This window comes from Petaurus breviceps, unplaced genomic scaffold, assembly GCF_028583685.1.
Source record: "Petaurus breviceps papuanus isolate PSGF00001 unplaced genomic scaffold, PetGlider_PUasm1.0 90650, whole genome shotgun sequence".
In the NCBI taxonomy this organism is placed as follows: domain Eukaryota; kingdom Metazoa; phylum Chordata; class Mammalia; order Diprotodontia; family Petauridae; genus Petaurus; species Petaurus breviceps.
The window spans coordinates 6,302,526-6,322,898 of NW_027187299.1; the positions used below are offsets into that span (position 1 = coordinate 6,302,526).

General features: G+C 39.5%; 1 long non-coding RNA gene across 3 annotated transcripts in view; it reads right to left on the minus strand.

The window, feature by feature from the left end:
• Positions 1–20,100, minus strand: part of LOC138143640 (uncharacterized) — a 288,388-nt gene extending 268,288 nt beyond the window's left edge. For all 3 annotated transcript variants that reach the window (XR_011163763.1, XR_011163764.1, XR_011163765.1), the window contains exon 1: positions 19,762–20,100. This is a non-coding gene — a long non-coding RNA (uncharacterized lncRNA). The remainder of the gene's footprint in view (positions 1–19,761) is intronic.
• Between the last annotated feature and the right edge of the window lie 273 nt (positions 20,101–20,373).

Below are 20,373 nucleotides of genomic sequence, written 5' to 3' on the forward strand. Positions count from 1 at the left end.
TCTCGCTCTCTCTCTCTCTCTCTCTCTCTCTCTCTCTCTCTCTCTCTCTCTCTCTCTCTTGTGAGGACATTTTCACTCCTTTTGAGGTAAAAGTGAAGGGGTCTATTCTCATCTAAAATCCAGGAATATCCTTACCCCTCAGTTCCTCTTTTAAGACCAGAAGCTAGAAGAGCACTTAGGGATCATTTAGTCCAACCCCACATCCCTTTATTTTTATAGCTGAGACTCCAAGAGTTTGAGTATTTCCAAAGTTACTCTGCTAACTCTCAATTCAATGTTCTTTTCATTTGATCACAGATTTAGAACTAAAGAATTATATTTAGGAACCAATGAAACTGCCCCCCCACCTCCCCTCTCATTTTATAGATGAGGAAACTAAGGTGCAGACAGAGTAGTTAGGTATCTTATGCAGGGTCACACAGCTGGTAAGTGTCTGAGTGAGGATGTGAACCCAAATCTTTCTGATTCTTAGTATGATGCTCTCCCCTCTACACCACGCTGAAAAAAAAGGAAATGTAAAAACCACAAACTCCACATTCCTCCCTCCTACCCCAAGATCACAGAGTTAAAACTAGAAAGGGCATTAGAGGTCTTCTAGTCCAACTCCTTCATTTTACAAATGAGGGACCTGAGGCACAATGATAGTAAGTGACTTGGCCAGAATCCTACAGAGCTAGCCAGGGTCTGAAGTGGAATCCAAACTAAGTCTTCCTGACTCCAGGTCTAGCACTTTACCCATTATACCATGTTGCTTCTATGTATCCTATGAATGTTTGAACTAAGAGCTGGATTCCTAGTGGGAAAACAAAAGGAACTATACTTCTTTGACATAGTCACTGAACTTGCAGAGTGCCTACCAGGAGTAAAGAAGAGAAGGTTAACATTACCCTTGTTCAGGAAGGTCCTTATCTATTCATGCCTAGATTATTGCAATAGTTGGTCTCTCTGCTATATGTCTTTCCCCACTCTAGTCCATCTTCCATTTAGCTGCTAAAGTGGTTTTCCTAAAGCACAGGTCCAGCTGTATCACATGCCTCCCATCCACCCCTGCTTCCCACTTAATAAGCTCCAATAGTTCCCTGTCACCTTCAGGAACAAATACAAAATCCTTTTTGGAGTTCAAAACCCTAACCCCAACCTGCTCTCTTTTCATATTTCTTAAAACTTACACCCTCCTCTATTCAGTGATACTGGATGCCTCACTGTCTCTCAAACAAGATGTTCCATCTTTGGGATGCAAGCATGTTTACTGGCTCTCCCTTGTGTGTGGAAAGCTCTTCTTCACCTGCCCCTCCTGGCTTCCTTCAACTAAAATCTCATCTTCTATAGGAAGCTGTAATGGGAATGCAAATTTGGAAGATCTTCCCTGCCCCTAGGCTAAAGTGCACCTGAATCCTGGGGTGGGAGGCTTGTTTTTCAGTAGATACTTTTTGATTGGCCAGTGGGTCAATAAAGTTGTTACATTCTCTGAGCCAGGAGAAGGCTATATAAGCCCTGATGTGTAGCTTTGTTTTGGGGGCTCACTTTGAGAAGTGTTCTGTGATTTGATCTGTATTCTGGGAAGCCGTTGTCCAGGGCCCCCCCGGCTTTGAAAAACCCAGATGTGGAAACCCAGATGTTGACTGGGTATGGATGTAACGGTTGGACAGTTTGGAAATCTGTCTACTTGATCTGTTTCTGTCTTGATAATTCTGCCTGTATACTTTGAAGTTCGGGGTGCTGACCTTCTCCCCTGAACAAGGTAAACAATATATGTCTGACTGATTAAAGTAAGCTTGTTAACCCATTTTGAGTTGCTTTCCTTTAACAAAGCAGATCCAAGAACCTGTATGGGCAGCCACCCTGAGGATGCTTGGGGTGCTTGCCGCTACAGAAGCCTTTCCCAACCCCTCTTAATTCTATTGTCTTTCCTCTGTTGATTATTTCTTATTTATCCTGCATAGAGTGTATTTGTATGTAGTTGTTTTCAGGTTGTCTCCCCCCCCCCCTTAGATTGTGAGCTCCCATAAGGCTGGGACTCTTTTTTGCCTTTCTTTGTAACTCCATTGTTTAGCACAGTGCTAAATACATAGTTGGTGCTTAATAAATGTTTTTTGGGGGCAGCTAGGTGACGCAGTGAATAGAGCACTGGCTCTGGAGTCAGGAGGACCTGAGTTCAAATCTGACCTCAGACACTTAACACTTACTAGCCATGTGACCTTGGACAAGTCGCTTAATCCCAATTGCCCTGCCTTCCCCCCTCCAAAAAAAAAAAAGCAAAAATAAAAAAGAATAAATGTTTATTGACTGGCTGACTTTTCTCAGTCTTTTGTATTGCCTCCATATTTTCAGAGCCAATTGAATTTCACTGGCAACTGGCAATAATCTATGTAAATAGGTCACCTCCATTCCCCAAAGAAGTTGCCTTCATACCCCTTTCAACATCCCAAAGTTGAAAGGCCATTTACTTCACCTGATGTTTTACTGTCCTAAGGAAATCTCCATTAGATGAACTTGGCATTTTCTTCAAGCCTATGGCCCTAAATTCAAACGTTTACTTGAATGAAAAGACAAATCCTGAAAGTCATTATGGTAGCATTGTCTGTCTACTCAACTAGTGAAATTGTGGCACTTTAAATAGTTAAAAGTCAGCAAAAGATGGCATAAAATTGTCCTTGAAAGGAAAGTCAAGAGTAATGAGGCTGAGTTGCTGTGGAAAGAGGACTTACCACATTCCCTCCTGTTACCTAGGAGGCCTGCTCAGCTCATTAACCTTGAGAGTCATTTTAATGACTTACCTTTCTATTGCTTCTTCCTGCCAGTCAACACAAAAGACTTTGCAGACATTGGCCAATTCCAACCCTAAATTACTTCTGAGTAATTTGAATCACTCTTGGAAGTTGTAACCATTCTCAGAGTCCACTGACATGATTTGAGAAATTGCTATTTCTGGGTATCACATTATTTTGTTGATCTGAGAGAATAAAGGAACCTTCCAAAGGTGTGTAATTTACAACCAGGAAGGGAGTAGAACCACAACAAGGTAGAACCACAACAAGGTGGTCTTGCCCAGGGCACCAAAATTCAGAGGGTGAAAAGATTTACATTAGGTGACCTTCTGCAACCTTTTGGGATCTCTCCCTTCATGGGGGCAGCGTTCCAAGCATCCTCCACCCTCTCCTCCATTGACTTGAGGGCAATATTTAGCACTATATGGTTAAATGATAATTTTTTTGAGATAAGAAGTGGGGGAGGTTCATTTACTATGGCTCTATCAGAGTAAAAAGTGTGATAATGCAGCCCATTAATCTGATTGCTACCTTAGACCAAACTGAAATGCATTTTGTCCAGCAAAAGGGAGGCAATAGTTGTGGCATGATCAATTTTGGTCACATCTAGATAACTGTACTGTATTTAGTTCTGAGCAACACATTTGAGAAAGGTAAAGACAAGCTGGAATACATCTGGAGGAGGGCAACTAGAATTTATGTCCAGATGGTGAAGTGAGGGGCTGCTTTTCAGTAAAACTCCTTCCTCTGCCCTCTCAAAATAAGAAATGTGCCAAATACAGAAATTAAAATTATGAAAAGAGAATAAAGTACTATACTCTATGTAAAACTTTCTGAAAGGATAGCAGAGGGGTACGTGAAACACAAATTCCCTTTAATAATGCCCATACCATCCTATACCCCATATGATTGACCCTGACTAGGTTGCATTTTGAGCTTAGTGGTGTTGGCAGTTTCTATCCTGTCCCCTCTAAGAAGTGACCCAATCTAATCCCTTCACCTTGACCCTTAATTAAGGGAGAACATTAAACATGTTTAACCCCATGATGGAAAGAGTGGACGCTTGGGGAGAAGGGAGAGACTCAGAAGAGCAGAACCAGATCTGTTGCCATGCTGGGAGATTTCTCTGCTTAGGGAACAAGTTGGGATATAAAACTAGCTATAGTTATTTTCCTGTTGAGTTTCTTTTTAATAGTTTTGCTTTACTCCAAACTTCTATTCTGAACATTATTTAGAACTTTTTTTTTCTGAATTCAATATCTGAGCAGATAAGATATTGGGGACTCGAAGTGAAACCATGAATCTCTACTATATCCAGCTTGACTTTTTAAATATATAATAAACTAAATGTTACTTCAAAAGCTGGCCTATTCAATCTGTGTTTCCTTCTGAATTTCCTTCTGTTCATTTTAAAAGTTTTCCAATAATTCTTTTCTTCTTCTTTCTGATAATATTATTGCTCTCCAAATCTCCCCCCCCCAAAAAAAAGAAAAATAGAAAAAAAAAGCCCTTCTAACAAATGTGTGCAGTCCATCAAAACAAATCCACTAAATGGCTATATCTGAAAATATATTTCTTATTCTGCACCTGGTGACAATAACTTCTCTATCAAGAAGAAAGCACCATGCTTCATCACTGGTCCTTTGCCAACTCTGGTTTTCATTACTGGATAAAAGTTCACAAGTCTTTCAAAGCTGTATGTCTTTACAATGTTGTTATCTCACAAATTGTTCTCCTGGTTCTGCCCACTTCATTCTGCATCAGTTCATAAAAGTATTCCCAGGTTCCTCTGAAACTATCCCTTTCATAATTTCTTATAGCACAATAATATTGTATTATATTCCTATACCAAAGTTTGTTCAGCCATTCCCCAATTGATGGGTATCTCTTTAGCTTCCAATTTTTACCACCACCAAGATCTGTTATAGATATATATTTTTGTACACATGAATCCTCTCTTTTTTTAATCTCTTTGGGGTATAGGTCTGGTAATGGTGTCTCTGGGTCAAAGGATAGAGAGAGTTTAGTAAAACTGAGGTATACTTGTGAATTTCATTCCAGAATAACTGGACCAATCCACAGTTCCACCATTAGGGCATTAATTTGCCTGCTTCCCCATAGATTCCAACATTTGACATTTTTCTTTTTTTGTCTTCTTTACTGATTTGATTAGTATAAGGGAGAACCATCAAGTTGTTTTAATTTGCATTTTTTAAATAATTAATGATTTTTTCACACCTATTGGCAGCTTGAATTTCTTCCTCTGGATACTGATTTGTTATATCCTTTGAACGTTTATCTATTGGGAACAAACACTAATATAGAGGTTACTGAGTGCCCAGCACATTATAAATAATTCGTGTGATGATCCTCTTAACAATTCTATGAGGCTTGGGGCAACTAGGTGGCACAGTGAATAGAGCACCAGCCCTGGAGGCAGGAGGATCTGAGTTCAAATGCCGCCTCACACACTTGACACACTTACTAGCTGTGTGACTTTGGGCAAGTCACTTAACCCCAATTGCCCTCCAAAAAGCAAAAAATCAAAACAATTTTATGAGGCTTAAGTTCTGTTGTTATTCCCATTTTACAATTGAGCAAAATGAGACAAACAGGTTAAGTGACTTGCCAAGTGTTACAGAGCTAGTAAGTATCTGAGGCCAAATTTGAACTCAGGTCTTCCAGACTCCAAGCCTACTGTGTTTCCCCGATAATAAGACCTATCCCGAAAATAAGCCCTCCCCTTACTGTGTAAGATTCCTCTAAAATAAGCCCTCCCCCGAAAATAAGCCCTATTGAGATTGCTACTGTAGTGAAGGTGATCCCCTGTGCTACACGCTACATTACGGTACCCTCTGTATGCACCGTCCCCCCCCGCCCCCTGTGAAACGCACGCTGTGCTCCGAGCTGCATCCAATCAGAGCTGCAGCAGTGAGCGCATCATCCTGTTCTTCCCCAGTGATTTGCTTGCTGGCGCCATTGAGAGCAGTGCCGCGGAGGAGAGCTGAGGCAGGACAACATAAGCCCTCCCCTGAAAATAAGCCCTCTGGTGTTTTTCTTTCCAAAAAAATTAATAAGACAGTGTCTTATTATCGGGGAAACACGGTAGTACTCTATCTATCATGCCACCTAATGGCTCTTTCACACGAACACAAACACACACAACAATAAATTCCTTATATACCTTGGGTATGAGACCTCTGTCAGAGAAACTTGCTACCAAGATCTTTCCCAATTATCTATATCCCTTCTAAATTTAGCTGCATCAATTTTGATTGAACAAAACCCTTCCAATGTTATGTAATAAAATTGTCTATTTTATCTTCTGTTGCCCTATCTATCTCTCATTTAATCATGAATTCTTTCCCTATCAAAAGCTGCAAAAACATTTCCTTTCCTGCCCTTTTAATTTGTTTAGGGCATATCAATTTATATTGATGTAATTTACCAATTGATCTATCAATCAAACACTTATGAAGCACCTACCATGTGCTGGACACTGTGTTGGGCACTATGTTGAACACGGGGATACAAAAAGAAGCTCCTCGAGGAGCTTGTAATTTATTTGAAGTTTGTTTTTGTATATCATATAAATGCTGGTCTACACCTAATTTCTGCCAGACTCTTTTCCAGTTTTCCTTTTACTGTTTAATCTCTTCCAGGAAATCTAACAGATCTGGTGGTTAAGCCATGCCTCTATCTGAGGCTCTGCCCATAGTCTTTGTGGAGTTACTTTTTACCTCTAGCCTTTTGTCCTGGATATCCTTGGATCCATAAAATCTCATTGTTGCTGAAATTTTCTTCATATTTTAGAGCTTTATTGCCCATATTGGGATTTTTTTTTTTGCCAAGATCAGGCTCTGTCTTCCTGTATTCTCAGATGAAATGGTGGCCCCTTTCTTGAGTTCTTCTTTTGGCCCTCTTATCTAATAGTATCTGCTGTGCATCAAATGCTCACAGGTGCCAAGCTTTTGCATATCTTCCAGGTACAGAGGATTGATCCCTTTGAGACTGATCAGCAGCAGCTGGTGTCAGCCTGCTACAAACTTTCAGAGCCCTCAGGGCATGTAACTCATCTGAGTCCTCTAGGAGCTTTGCCACTTAGCAGAGTCGCCTCTCCACATCAGGTCCAAAGTTTTGTGGGTATTTTTCTATTCTGGAACCTCCTTGCTATACAATTCTGGTCCTTTGGTTCCAAAGTCAAGAGCATGCTTGACCCCACTTTGGGGGTTCCTGGCTGAAGTGCTCTGGGGTTATGAGAGGCTTCTGAGCACAGAACTTGAATTACTCAGTTACTCTGGTTTGGTCCCCACATTAATCCCTACAGGTTTTGGGGTATCTCCTTTTGCCAGTTACTATAATTTTACCATTATTCAATCTGGCAATCTTTTATATTACCTTTTCTGGAATATATGTATGGGAATTGGGCTCTTCTGTTCCTATTTATTCCACCATCTTGACCCGAAGTTCATTGAGTTTCCACATAGGATCTAATCAGACCCTACCTTCTTGTGTGAAGCACTGAAGCAGTGGTATAGATAAAATAAAGTGAGTGATAGTGGGTGGATGAGAGGTCAAACAATGAGGAGATTTTTTACAAATCTATATGGAACAAAAAAGAAAGCAGACAGGAGGTTGAGAGAAATAATAGATATAAGCTATCTATCCTCCAAGCAAATAAGCCATCAGTAAGACTTATTAAGAAAGAAGGAACAATGAACAACAACAAAGAAAACAGCATAACAATTTGTAAATATACAGGAAAGGATAAATACCCCCCCAATAAAATTACATCAATACAGCAATCCCTATAGAACCGTGAGAAATAATGGAATAATGGCCAGACACAAAGAATTATTCATAAACATAAGAAAAAATTAAATTATAAAAAGATGGAATTTGAAGCATAAATAAGAGTTCTCAAAGCAAAAATTTAAATGAAAAACAAAAGAGTATATAATTTAGAACATATTATAGAGACTTTCACCCCAACAGTGGAACTTCTGGAGGGGAGAATGGTAGAATTGTAACTTAAAAAATTCAGAAATGGAAGAAAAGTTGATGGAACAAAATCAAAAGGCAGAATATTTCAGGAGTTGGTAATTTTTTGTCCAAGGGTCAAATCTGGCTCACTGCATGTTTTTGTATGACCCACAAATTAAAATAGCTTTTATACTTTTAAATAAAATTTTATTTTATTTGGCCTACAGGCCATAGTTCACTAACCCCTAATACAATGGATAGGGTCTTAGGCTTGGATTCAGAAAGACTTGACTTCAAATCTACTTGACTTCAAATCCTACCTCACACATTTATCAGCTGTGTGACCCTGGGCAATTCACCTAATTTGGCTCTGTCTCAGTTTCCTAACATGAAAAACGAGGTGACTGTATTCAGTGACCACTAAGGTTCCTTCCAGATCTAAATCTAAGATTCTATGAAAAGACAACAACAGTGGAAGATCATGTGAATTCTAAACAAACCAAAAAAACTGACCTTGAAAATAAGATGTGCAGAGATAACCTAAAAGTCCCAGGCCTAACACAAAAGCAAGTTAACTTAATTATTGTAGTTTAGAAATAATTGAAGAAAATTGCCTAGAAACATTGGAAACAGGGCAAGGTACAAAAGGATAGAATCCACAGATGATTGCAAGAGAAAAAACTCAAGTTTATGTCAACAGAAATTTAGTAGTCAAAATTCAGCATATTTTTGCAAAACATAAAATATTTGAAATGTTTCTAGCTCTCAAGGAAAATCCATTAAAAGAGCTCTGTCTATGAGAAATGTAGTGATTATATGATATTTCCCAAAGCAATTTAGGCTACTCTCCAAAATAATACATCATATAAATCTGAGCCTAATCATCAACTAAAATAGACTTTCAACAATAGGAAAGAATTTGAGTTATTTAAAAGAAGTGAAATATGAAACAGATATGTGACTTTGATGTTGTTAGTCATTCCAGTTGTGTTTAACACTTCATGACCCCATTTGGGGTTTTCTTGGCAAAGATAGTGGGGTGGTTTTCTGTTTCCTTCTTCAGCTCATTTTACAGATGAGGAAAGTGAGGCAAACAGTATTAAGTGACTGACCCAGGGTCACACAGCTAGTAAGTGTCTGAGGCCAGATTTGAACTCAGGAAGAGAAGTCCTCCTGAAACCAGGCCCTGAACTCTATCACCTAGTTGCCCTTACAACAATGCGAAATGGAGTGGTTATAATATGATATTCCCCAAAGCAAAGAAAATCAGGTTGCTTCCCAAAATAACATAACCTGTAAATCTGAGCCTAATCATCAATTAAAATAAATAGACTTTCAACAATAGGAAAGAATGAGTTATTTAGAAAGAAATGAGATGTGAATCAGATATGTGAATTATAAACATTTCAAACCAAAGAAGCACAAGGAAATTAATATAGTTAAAAAGAAAAGACTTAGTAATTAAATGAATGTAGCAACATAATGAAGTAAATAGAGAGCTGTATTTGGAGTCTGAGGACCTGATTAACTCTTGAGACAGACACATCCTACCTTTTTGACCCTGGTTGCATTACTTCTGTGGGCCCCAGTTTCCTCATCTATAAAATGAAGGCATTGGCCTCTAAGGTCTTTTCTGACTCTACAATCCATGATCCTATGATCTATGATTTCATTTTTCTTGGCAAGATTAGGGTTTTGTTTAAAAAAAGATTAAAAATGAAGCCTCTCCCATTGGTTGGGTGAACATCTAAAGAAACTAGAAGAGTTATAAGGACCCAATAACTAAAACACAGAAGAAATTGCTGATGGAGGAGGGGAAGCTCAAAAGAGGAGTCAAAAAGGCATTCTTATCTTGAGTAAAGAGGAAGTGGTTTCTTCAGTCTTTCAACCAGCCTAGAGGGCTATGGAAGGGAATAGGTTAGGAGTAGTAAGAGAGGGGATCTGGGTGCAGCATAGTGAGAATCAAGTCTCCTCTTAGAAGGTGGAAGAATGGGGGAAAACTGAAGTCTATCACAAGGAAGTTAGCAAAAAGTGATGGGACTCTCACTATGGGTTTCATTAAAATGGGGGGGGGGGAGAATGAATATTATAGGAGACTTGTGTCAGGCATTATACTTTTCAGGGCCATATTCCAATCAGTCAGTCAATAAGCATTTAATGAGCACCACTATTCCCAGGGTTCATTCAGATAGAGAATAGTCCTAGTTCCAAGTCCAAAATCTCTTTTAGGTTCAAGTCCCAGGCTCCCTGGTTTTCCTAGGCTTCCCTACCATTTTCCTAGGTAAGCTACAACATCCTGCTTGCAATTAGGCTCCAAGGTCACCAACAGCTCAAACTCTCAGTTTAAATGTACCTAGAATGGAGAAGGGCAAACAAAATTGAGACAAAAAAACACCCTCAGGGTCATTTCTCTGAACCTGGATTGGGGAAGGTATCCTCTCCTCTATCCCTGCTTCCTGATTTCCATTTATGATGCTGCCTCTGTGGATTGGACTACGAGTGATCTCCCTAATAGGAAAGAATGAGCCGTCCCAGTCTGGACAGTTTATTCTAGCTGGAGATACACCCTATTCTAGGGTACCACCATATTACTGAATCTGGGCTAACCAGGCAAGTCACCAAACAAGAGTAGTTGCTTTTGCCTGTTTGTTCCTTTTTCATGTTTTCATCAAGGAAGCCCTCAATATAGATAGACCATTCTCATAAAACTTATGCAAAGATGAAAAACTACGTATATGGTTAGTTATGTAGTTTCATTTTCCCTCTCAAGCTTTTTCAATGTATATTCATAGTCAATATTAATATTGACTATGACTTTTTCTATGCTTTTGGAATATTCTGAAGAACTTTGGAATAGTCCTGGCCAGGCCTGGACTGGACGCTTTGCAAGAGAACCTAAGTTGCTAAAGATTATGAGTTCTATATCTTCCCAACTTGGAAAGAGAGGAAATTAACACAAGATCAGAATGGGAAGGTAGAGTTTTCTACTGTATTACTGTACTACCACTGTACTGTACTACTGAGAGAAAGAAGGGGAGAGGACACACTTAGAGGAGGAAGGTGATGGTCTTCCCTCTCCCACCTCCAATAACAGCTGAAACATCTGTGACAGCAGCAATAGCCATATTGTCAGTTTCCCTCCTAAAACCCATGTCTCCTGGGAGACTGGAGAGGTAAAAAGCTAAAAAGGAAAGCAGAAACTAAGACGACTGTGTTTTTAATCATGGGGTCTTGTTCAGGGGACTTCAGAGGTATGCTGCAGCTAGCCCCTGCAGGCTTGCAAAAATCAATTGTTAGGAGTGGCTAGGTGGTGCAGTGAATAGATACTGGCCCTGGAGTCGGGAGGACCTGAGTTCAAATCTGGCCTCAGACACAACACAAAACTAGCCATGTGACCTTGGGCAAGTCACTTAACCCCAATTACCCTACCTTCCCCTCTCCAAAAAAAACAAAACAAGAAAAAATCAATTGTTAAATTTTCAGTGTGAGCATTTACACAGTGGAATCCAGGAAATTCTACAAATTCAGTCTTAATTTATTGTTTTGTTGACTGTCCACATTTAAAAAAGCAATGGAGAAAGTGTTAACAATTAAGATTAAACATAAAAGTGTGTCCTGTGTACATTTTTCTCCCAGCAAATTGGTGGGATTTTTTTTTTCCCAAGCAAGTTTCCAGCATACTTCTGGGTGCCTTGTGTGATGAGTAGAAATAGATGCAGAGAAATGGGCAATCTTTATGCCTTTCTTTAGGGGCAGCTAGATAGTGAGGATTAGAGTGCCAGGAAGCCCAGAGTCAGAAAGACCTGAGTTCAAATTTGGCCTTGAACACTTACTAGTTGTGTGACCCTGGGCAAGTCACTTAATCCTGTTTGCCTTAGTTTTTTCCTCTATAAAATGAGCTGGAGAAGGAAATGGCAAACCATTCCAGTATCTCTGTCAAGGAAACACCAAATGGGGTCATGGAGAGTCAGACATGACTGAAAAACAACTTAACAGCAAAAAAAATGTTCTTCTCTTGCTTTATTTAAACTGGATGTAACTAATACTCTTTTCTAAGTGTGTTACTAGCTATGTAATCCTGGGAAAATCATTTATCCTCTGTTTGCCTCAATTTCCTAATCTGTATGATGAGAAAATCAAATAAGCTCCGGAATTCTGAACTTCAGTGCACTAAACCAATATGGTGTCTGCACTAAGTTCTGGACTAACAGACTGAGCCTGGGGGACTGGGAGGGAGGGAGCAGTAAAACAGAAAGTTGCCTAAGGAGGGGTGAACCAGCACAGGTCAGAAATGGAGCAGTTCAAAATTCCCTAGCCAGTCAGGGTGGGATAAGGCCATAAACAGCCTTCTAGATAAGGAGGAGTGGTCTTAAAATAATGCTATATATATAGATATATATATATAGAGAGAGAGAGAGAGAGATAAATAGATAGATGATAGATAAGTATAGACTTATTTGTGAATTCAAGATCTGATATGTTTTGAGATTAATATTGTATGTATACTGAGCAAGTTTATTTATTTTGTGAATATTATGCTTACCATGCTATATATATACATATATGTATATACACATATAGTAAAATTTCCATGAAATAAAATTGTAAATTTTCTTTAATTGGCAATTACTTAACATCCAAAACTCCATGGCATACTTGGCAAACCCACAACAAGCCTTTGAGAAGAACCACCAGTTTATACAACAGATAATTTACTTAGTTTTTCCTGTGTGGACAGTTATGCCAAATTCTTCTAAATGATCATATTAAATGACCCTTGCTACATCTCAAAATAAAAAAAAAAGAACTTTTCATGACATAAAAAATATACCTGATTTTTAAAAATTACAAGAAATGGTCCTTGTGGGAAATATATCTGATAAAAAATTTGAGAAACAGAATATAAAAAGAATGGATACAAATCGACAAGAGCAATATTCATTCCCTATGGATTAAAGGACATGATCAGACATTTTTCAAAGGAAGAAAATAAATTATCTTTAATCATTTGAAACATTGTCTAAACTCTCTACATCTAGGATGTAGGACAACTGGTTGAAGTTTTGACGTTCTATTCCTCTCCAGGAAAGGTTACCATGTTACTTACTATTCGGCATATTTTGTTCTCTAATCATAACTGGACCTGCTGTGAAGATCTACTTAGGTTCTTTTCATAGAGTGCCTTGAGCTCTCAGTTCTGACTACCCTCAGAAGGAATTCACTGATTTGTGTTGGGTTTTTTGTTTGTTTGTTTTGTTTTTCATTTAATCCAGACCAGTTCTTTTGCTTCCTAGTAGGGCTTTTTTTTTTTTCCTTATAAGCAATCGGGGTTAAGTAACTTGCTCAGGGTTACATGGCCAGTTATTTCTGGGTATGGTGCTTAGTATCTGAGCCCAGATTTGATCCCCAGGTCATCCTGACACTGGAGCCAGTGCTCTTACTCGCTGAGCCACCTGGCTGCCCCTCTACTAGGGCTTTTTCAATTCACTGAAGCAGCCTTTCAGAAAATCCTTTGTTTCCAGAGCAGTGACATTTTTCAGTGAAAAGACAGGATCCAACAAGTGTTCTCTCCTAACTCATCAGGAAATTTTGTCCTCTAAATGTGTATTTGGCAAGTCCTGCTGATCCACACACCAAGACAGCACATTTGGTCTTTCTTGTTTCAGAGTGTATAAGAGGTGCTACAGACAATGTAAGTCAGTCTAATGGAGAAAAAAAGGAACCTTATGAACAAGAATGAGACAGTTCAAAGGATGGACGAGTTTAATCCCCTTTGTGAACAGCTTAGCTATGTGGTATTTTCACATAGGTTAGGAAATCTAACATCATCGGCTTCCAAAAAGAATAATTAAAATTATGATGCAATCAAAACTTGATTATCCATTATACTTGAATAGGAATTGTGCTGGTGGGTGGGGGGTCATGGAGGAAAGTGCAAGAATAGTAAGAGGAGCTAGGACAAGGTCTTTGTGGACTCTAGCCTAGGTTTGAAAATTGTGTTTCTCTGGGAGTTCCTGGGCATCTGAGGTCCTGAGTTTTTGCTATAACCCAAGTAATTTGGCTCATGAAACAAATGACATATGTAAGCATAATAAAATGCAGTAGCTAAGGAGAAGCAAGGAGACAGACAGAGACAGAGAGACAGAATGGTAGGGGGAAGAGTATCAGATAATGGTACTAGGTCACCATTATGAATGTTTCCTCCCAGTTGTACATGACTGGGTGACTCCAGCTGATCATGACAATTCATTGATTTGTTGGGAAGAGCAAACATATGTTTTAAGTAAGTGGCAAACTTTAAAGCATTAAATAAATATTATTTTTGTTTGTGTTCTTCTTAGGCAACCAGATGACTCAGTGGATAGAATCTAGGAGTCAGGTAGATTTGAATTCAAATCCTACCTCAGATATTTTCTAGTTCTGTTGACCCTGCACAAGTCAACTTTCAGTTTCCTAGCATGTAAAATGGGGATAATAATAGCATTTACCTCACAGGGTTATTGTCAGGATCAAATGAGTTTACACATATAAAGCAATGGGCAAACCTTAAAAAGCTATGTAAATGCTATCTATTTTTGTTGGTGGTGTTATAAATGAAGGAAACACTGACTACTTGCTTGATGTGGTTCAAATGCTGCTGATCTCATTATCACTCTCAAGGTAACATGATCCAGTGAACACCAAAGCCAAGGGTCAATTCCATCCTTTTATGGTTTTCACAGAGCTAATGCCCTCCACCTGCTATCTCTGCCCCTTACTAGATGGCCATGATCATTCCACTAATCTAAGGCTGTAATCTGCATGGATTTATACAATTAGTTTCTTGACTCAACCCCTGCCTGGGAGACTCCACCCTCTTCCCTTCCATCCTGTATTTCAATAGATTCTAATCATATGAGCGTGGCATCATTGAATCAGCTCACACCAAGCATGAATCAACTGTTTGTAGTTGTTTGCTCATGACCAGTGAAACAAAAGGAATAAAGTTAAGTATATTTAAAAAAAAACTACAGTATAGATTGAACAAGTACATACTTTCCCAAACCTAAGCAACCTAAAGTAGTCTGAAAGCATCCCCAAGCCCAGGAGTTCAAGAAAAGAAACAGGTGAGATGTATTGACTCAAACTTCCCTTCCAGATGCAGCAGGGAGGATGAAGGATTAGCCACAAATGAGGTTCTGGCTATCTAGTTACTTCAGGATCCTGCTGGCTCCCCCATACAGACATTCATCCCCATATGTTTCTCTTCTACACTAGGAGATAGAGAGGATATGGGTCTTCATAGGACATAACCAACTGGGGTCTCCCACTCTTGTATAACAGCCAGGGGAAAACATTCACAATGCTGTCCTGGTGCATTACCCAGTATTCTCTCTATTCCTGCTTCTTTTCTTGGCTGTCACCTTTTCTGCCATTTCTGGCCTACTTGGTCCACTAGCTGTTTAGCTGTTCATGTATTATCTTGGCTTTAAGGATGGGACCAACCTAGGCATGGAGTTCCTAACTCATTCTCTTCTTAGCAACTTCTGTTAAAGCAGAGTATAGAGGGGCATGACACCTATAGGTAGTAGAAAGCAAAACTCTCAGGAATTCAAAATATGGGCAATTATTGAAAGTGTACCTTGTAGAATTTTAGAGCAATAAATAGCAATTTTTGCAACCATGACAAGTCAAGCATAATAATACCCTCATTACAAATGAGTTAGGTGGGCGGCTAGGTGGTGAAGTGAATAGAGCACTGGCCTTGGAGTCAGGAGGACCTGGGTTTAGATCTGGCCTCAGACACTGAACACACACAAAAAGCTGTGTGACCTTGGGCAAGTCGCTTAACCCCAATTGCCCTCCAAAAAGCAAAAAAAAAAAAAAAACAAAAATGACATTATTGGTAATTTGGGGTGGCTAGGTGGCGCAGTGAATAGAGCACCAGCCCTGAAGTCAGGAAGACCTGAGTTCAAATCCAGCCTCAGACACTTGACACAATTGCTAGCTGTGTGACTTTGGGCAAGTCACTTAACCCCAATTGCCCTCCAAAAAGCAAAAAAAAGAAAAAAGAAAAAAAAAAACGAGTTAGGGATGGACATGGAGAATCTGGAATACTGCCTGGGAAGACTCTAAGGGGTGTAGAGACCCCTAAACAGCACTGGATGTGGAGTAGACTCCAGTATCCTACTGGAAAAGCCATAGGGGAATGGGACGTTGCAGAATCTGGGACATTACTAAAGATGTCTGGGAGAGTGTCAAAGATCCTATAACATTGATGGGTAGGCCAGTGTAATGGGAATGTAAATTTTTAAGATCTTCCCTGACCGTAGGCTAAAGTGCACCTGGAGCCTGGGTGGGAGGCTTGTTTTTCAGTAGATACTTTTTGATTGGGCAGTGAGTCAATAAGGTTGTTACATTCTCTGAGCCAGGAGAAGGCTATATAAGCCCTGATGTGTAACTTTGTTTTGGGGCTCACTTTGAGAAGTGTTCTATGATTTGATCAGATGAGACTCTAGGAAGCTGTGTTGAGAGCCCCCCAGCTTTGAAAAACCCAGATGTTGATGAAACCCAGATGTTGATTTATTATGGATGTAATGGTTGGACAGTTTGGAAACTGTCTACTTGATCTGTTTCTCTGTCTTGATAATTCTGTCTGTATATTCTGAAGTTCGGGGTGCTGACCTTTTTCCCCTGAACTAGGTAAATGATACATATTTCACTGATTAAAGTAAGCTTGTTAACCCATTTTGAGTTGCTTTCCTTTATCAAAGCGGATCTAAGAACCTGTGTTGGCAGCCACCCTGAGGTCACTTGGGGTGCTTGCTGCTACAGCCAGCTTGGGGAAAAGAGGATTAAGTTTTGTTGTTTCTACATTACTAAAATATTACAAATGTTTTTAGTGTTCTATAAATATAACACCCTTGTGCAAAGCCCCTATTTCCCTTACCTAGTTATTGCTCTGGTGAATCATGCTGCACATTGTACCTTGCGGTTGCTTCTTTGCCCTTTTACCAGATCTGAGAGCAGGCATAAAAGAAATTCACTGGTGACTGAAAAAACCTTGGGACAATCATTCATTTCAAGCCCAATCAATTAATAAGCATTTATTAAGTACTTAATATGTATCAAACAGTGTGCTAAGTGCTGAGGATACAAAAACTAAAGTGAAATAGATCCTGCTCTCAAGAACCTTACATTCTAATGAGGGAGATAATATGTACACATATTAATATAGAGATAATATGTAGTATTCATTTACATACACATATATACATACATAGATACACACACACACACACACACATATATATATATATATATAAAATACAAGGTAGTTTGGAAAGGGAATGAACTAGTTGCTAAGGGAATCAGGAAAAGCTTCATACAGCAGGGGGTGCTTCAGCTGAGTCTTGAAGGGAATTAAGGATGCTAAGAAGCAGATGTGAGGAGAGAGAGTTCTCCAGGCAGGGGGTACAATCTATGCAAAAGAATGGAGTAAGAGTGACTATGGCTGGATCACAGAATACAAGAAGGAAATTAATGCCTAAGAAGACTGGAAAGGTATGAAGGGGATTCGATATGAAGATATATAGATGTCAAATAGAGGAGTTTATATATGATCCTAGAGATAACAGGGGGCTACTAGACTTCATTGAACAAGGAGGAGACATGGTTAAACTGTTTCAGGAAAATCACTTTGGTGGCAGGATGTAATGGGGGAAGGCACCAGTTTCTGCCCTGAGGAAGTCTATATCCTCATTAAACATAAAGGATCAGATCAAGAAAAAGCTGTCTGTCAATTAGGTAGAGTTTCTCAGCTAATAGAGGGTTTATCTATGGTATGTGGCCAAACGACTCTGTTCTTTCTTCATTATGTCATTCATACAAGCAGGCCTCTCTCTGTCACCTGGCCACCTTCCAATAACTTTTTTCCCCCCACATACTGAAACCTGTTTCTAGGAAGGGAGTTTTCCCTCAAGGTTCTCCAGGGTTCTGCCTGGGGGCACAACAGTTCCGGTTTGGGCCTCATTTTAAAATGAGAGAGGTAAGCAAGAAGCAGACTGGGAACTTATAGGTACCCTGTATTCTCATCCCCAAAGAGCCTTATTTCCTGTTCCATGACTGCTCAAATGTCAAAATCACTCGTGCAGAATGTAGACAAAGTGCTGGTTGACTAATTAACCCAGACCTTGGATCTGATCCAGAATCATAGGCCCTAGATCAATAATTACTGATTAAGAAAATGGATGGGGTAATAGTCAGACAAGGGTGAGAATCGACATGATTAACTCTGGGAACCCACCATCCTGTCACTGTTATTTGGTCAAGAGATTGGCCTGCTGGTAGAACCAGTGAGATATGGGGCAATACTCTTTCATATGTGTCCTCTTCTCCCTCCCCATTCCAACATCTCTCTCCCCATTGGTCTTGCCATGGTGTCTGGGAGTACTATATCATTCATTCTTTAGGACTGACATTGAAGATAGCTATGAAAATACAAATACGTTATTTAAGAGGCCTAATGCATTCCACTATCACAACACAGTATGAATTAATTGATCTGATTAGCTAAAACTAGGGCCCTAAAGGGATAGCACACTTGACACTTGATTGAAGGAAGGGTCAGGAAAGATCCACTAAAGGTATAACTTTTTGGAGAGAATTCCATCAACTGAATTCTAGAGATAAACTACTAGGGTTGCCACCACTCTAGAAATAATAAGTGACAATTACATAATTTCTTTTTAAGTTTACAAAGCACTTTACATATATTACTTCATTTGTGGCTCACAACTTATTTAATAGGTATGTACTACGGAAATTATCCCCATCTTACAGATAAAGAAACTGAATATCAAAGCTTGTCCAAGGCCACCTCTAGTAAGGATCAGAGGTAGGATTCAAACCTAAAACATCCTGACTCCCAGGTCCATAGCCTCTCTACTGTGTCACATTGCCTCAGCACCAGAAATAGCAGAAGCTATTTGCTTTTTGTCATGTTTCTTTTCCTTTCCTTTTTTAAAATTCCTTTCTCTATATCTCTCATCTCTACCACGCTTCCAAATTAACAATCTGCCATTCTGGCATTTTAAGATTATGGTGATGCTGTTCTATAAGCATAATGCATGAGATGATGTGGTATCATGGAAAGAGCACTAGACTCAGATTCAGACAGCCCTTATGATTTTCCTGGCTCTGTCCTTTCTAGCCATGTGCTCATGGATGAATTACATCCTTTCTGAGCCTCTGTTTTCTCATTCATAAAATGGGCATAATAATGTTTACACCATACACTTTCCAGATCTGTTGAGAAGGATGCATTTTTCAAACTAAAAAATGTTATATAAATTACTTTTTATGTGTTTAGGCTCCTATTGGAAGGACGATAGTGAGATTGGCTACAAAGTGCCATGGTTGATAGGGATGGGCATGATGGATGAATGGGGTAGCATGAAGACATTAGAAATCTTGGGGGAGAGGGGAGAAAGGCTAGATGAAGAGAAAGAGGAGGAGGAGGAAGAAGACCAGTTTTGTCTGAGCTTTGTTTATTTAAGACAGGCCCTGTGGCCAAGTCTCTCAATCTGTTGATATCTGCTATGGTTAAGAAACATATTAGGAATGTTAAGTTGGGACCACTTTGGGACAAACTACCCAGATATTTTATTGTCAAAGGAACAGAAAATCAGTCCAGCTTTGAGGAGCACTAGAGCCCTTGAAGGGGTGGCTAGGTGACCCAGTGGATAGAGTACTGGGCCTGGAGTCAGGGTCTCATCTTCCTGAGTTCAAATCTGGCCTCAGACACTAATTATGTGACCCTGGACAAGTCATTTAACCCTGTTTGCTTCAGTTTCTTCATCTGTAATGAGCTAGAGAAGAACCTGGCAAATCACCCCAGTATCTTTTACCAAGAAAACCCTAAATGAGGTCATGAAGAGTCAGACTACTGAAAAATGACACAGCGAAAACAAAAGAGCCCTTGAAATTAAAACTTAGAAACTTGAAAGGGAGGAGAAAAAAAAATACTCACCCCACACCAAGAATGGCCTTCTGTGATCCAAAGGCAAAGGAAAGCAAGGCCTTCCTGCACGGAGGTGCTTCTTCCTTGCCCAAAGCCCACGTCAAAAGGAAAGAATTTGCATGTGATTCCTATTATAAGGGAAAGATGGTTTTCTCACAGAGCTCACGAGGGCCCATCAAAATGTTAAATTTGGTTAAAATCATCTCTTGCTTTATGAGTTCTCTCTCTAAATACTTCTGTGAGGCAAAGTTTGATTTGCATGTTTAGTGATTAAAAAAAAAAAACAACCCAAGAACTTTGCCTCCCTTCAGAAGAATTAGTTCCACTGACTTCAACACAATGAGGCAACCCTCTGAAATCCTCAAGTGAAAGGGTGTTGATTTATATGAAATTAATAGGTTCACTCAACACATATGGCCCATACCAAGACCCCATGGGTTTGTGGGAAGTAACTGCCATTTTTACACTAGGCAACACTGACTCTTCAAATGCACAACCAATCATCCAAGCCACAGGATTGCCTCCCCTTTCCTTTTTAATTCCCCCCACATATGCTTATTATTTCTGGTTAGGATTCTTTAGGCTTTGTGTCTCTTCTTCAAAAAGACTTCAATTTGCTTA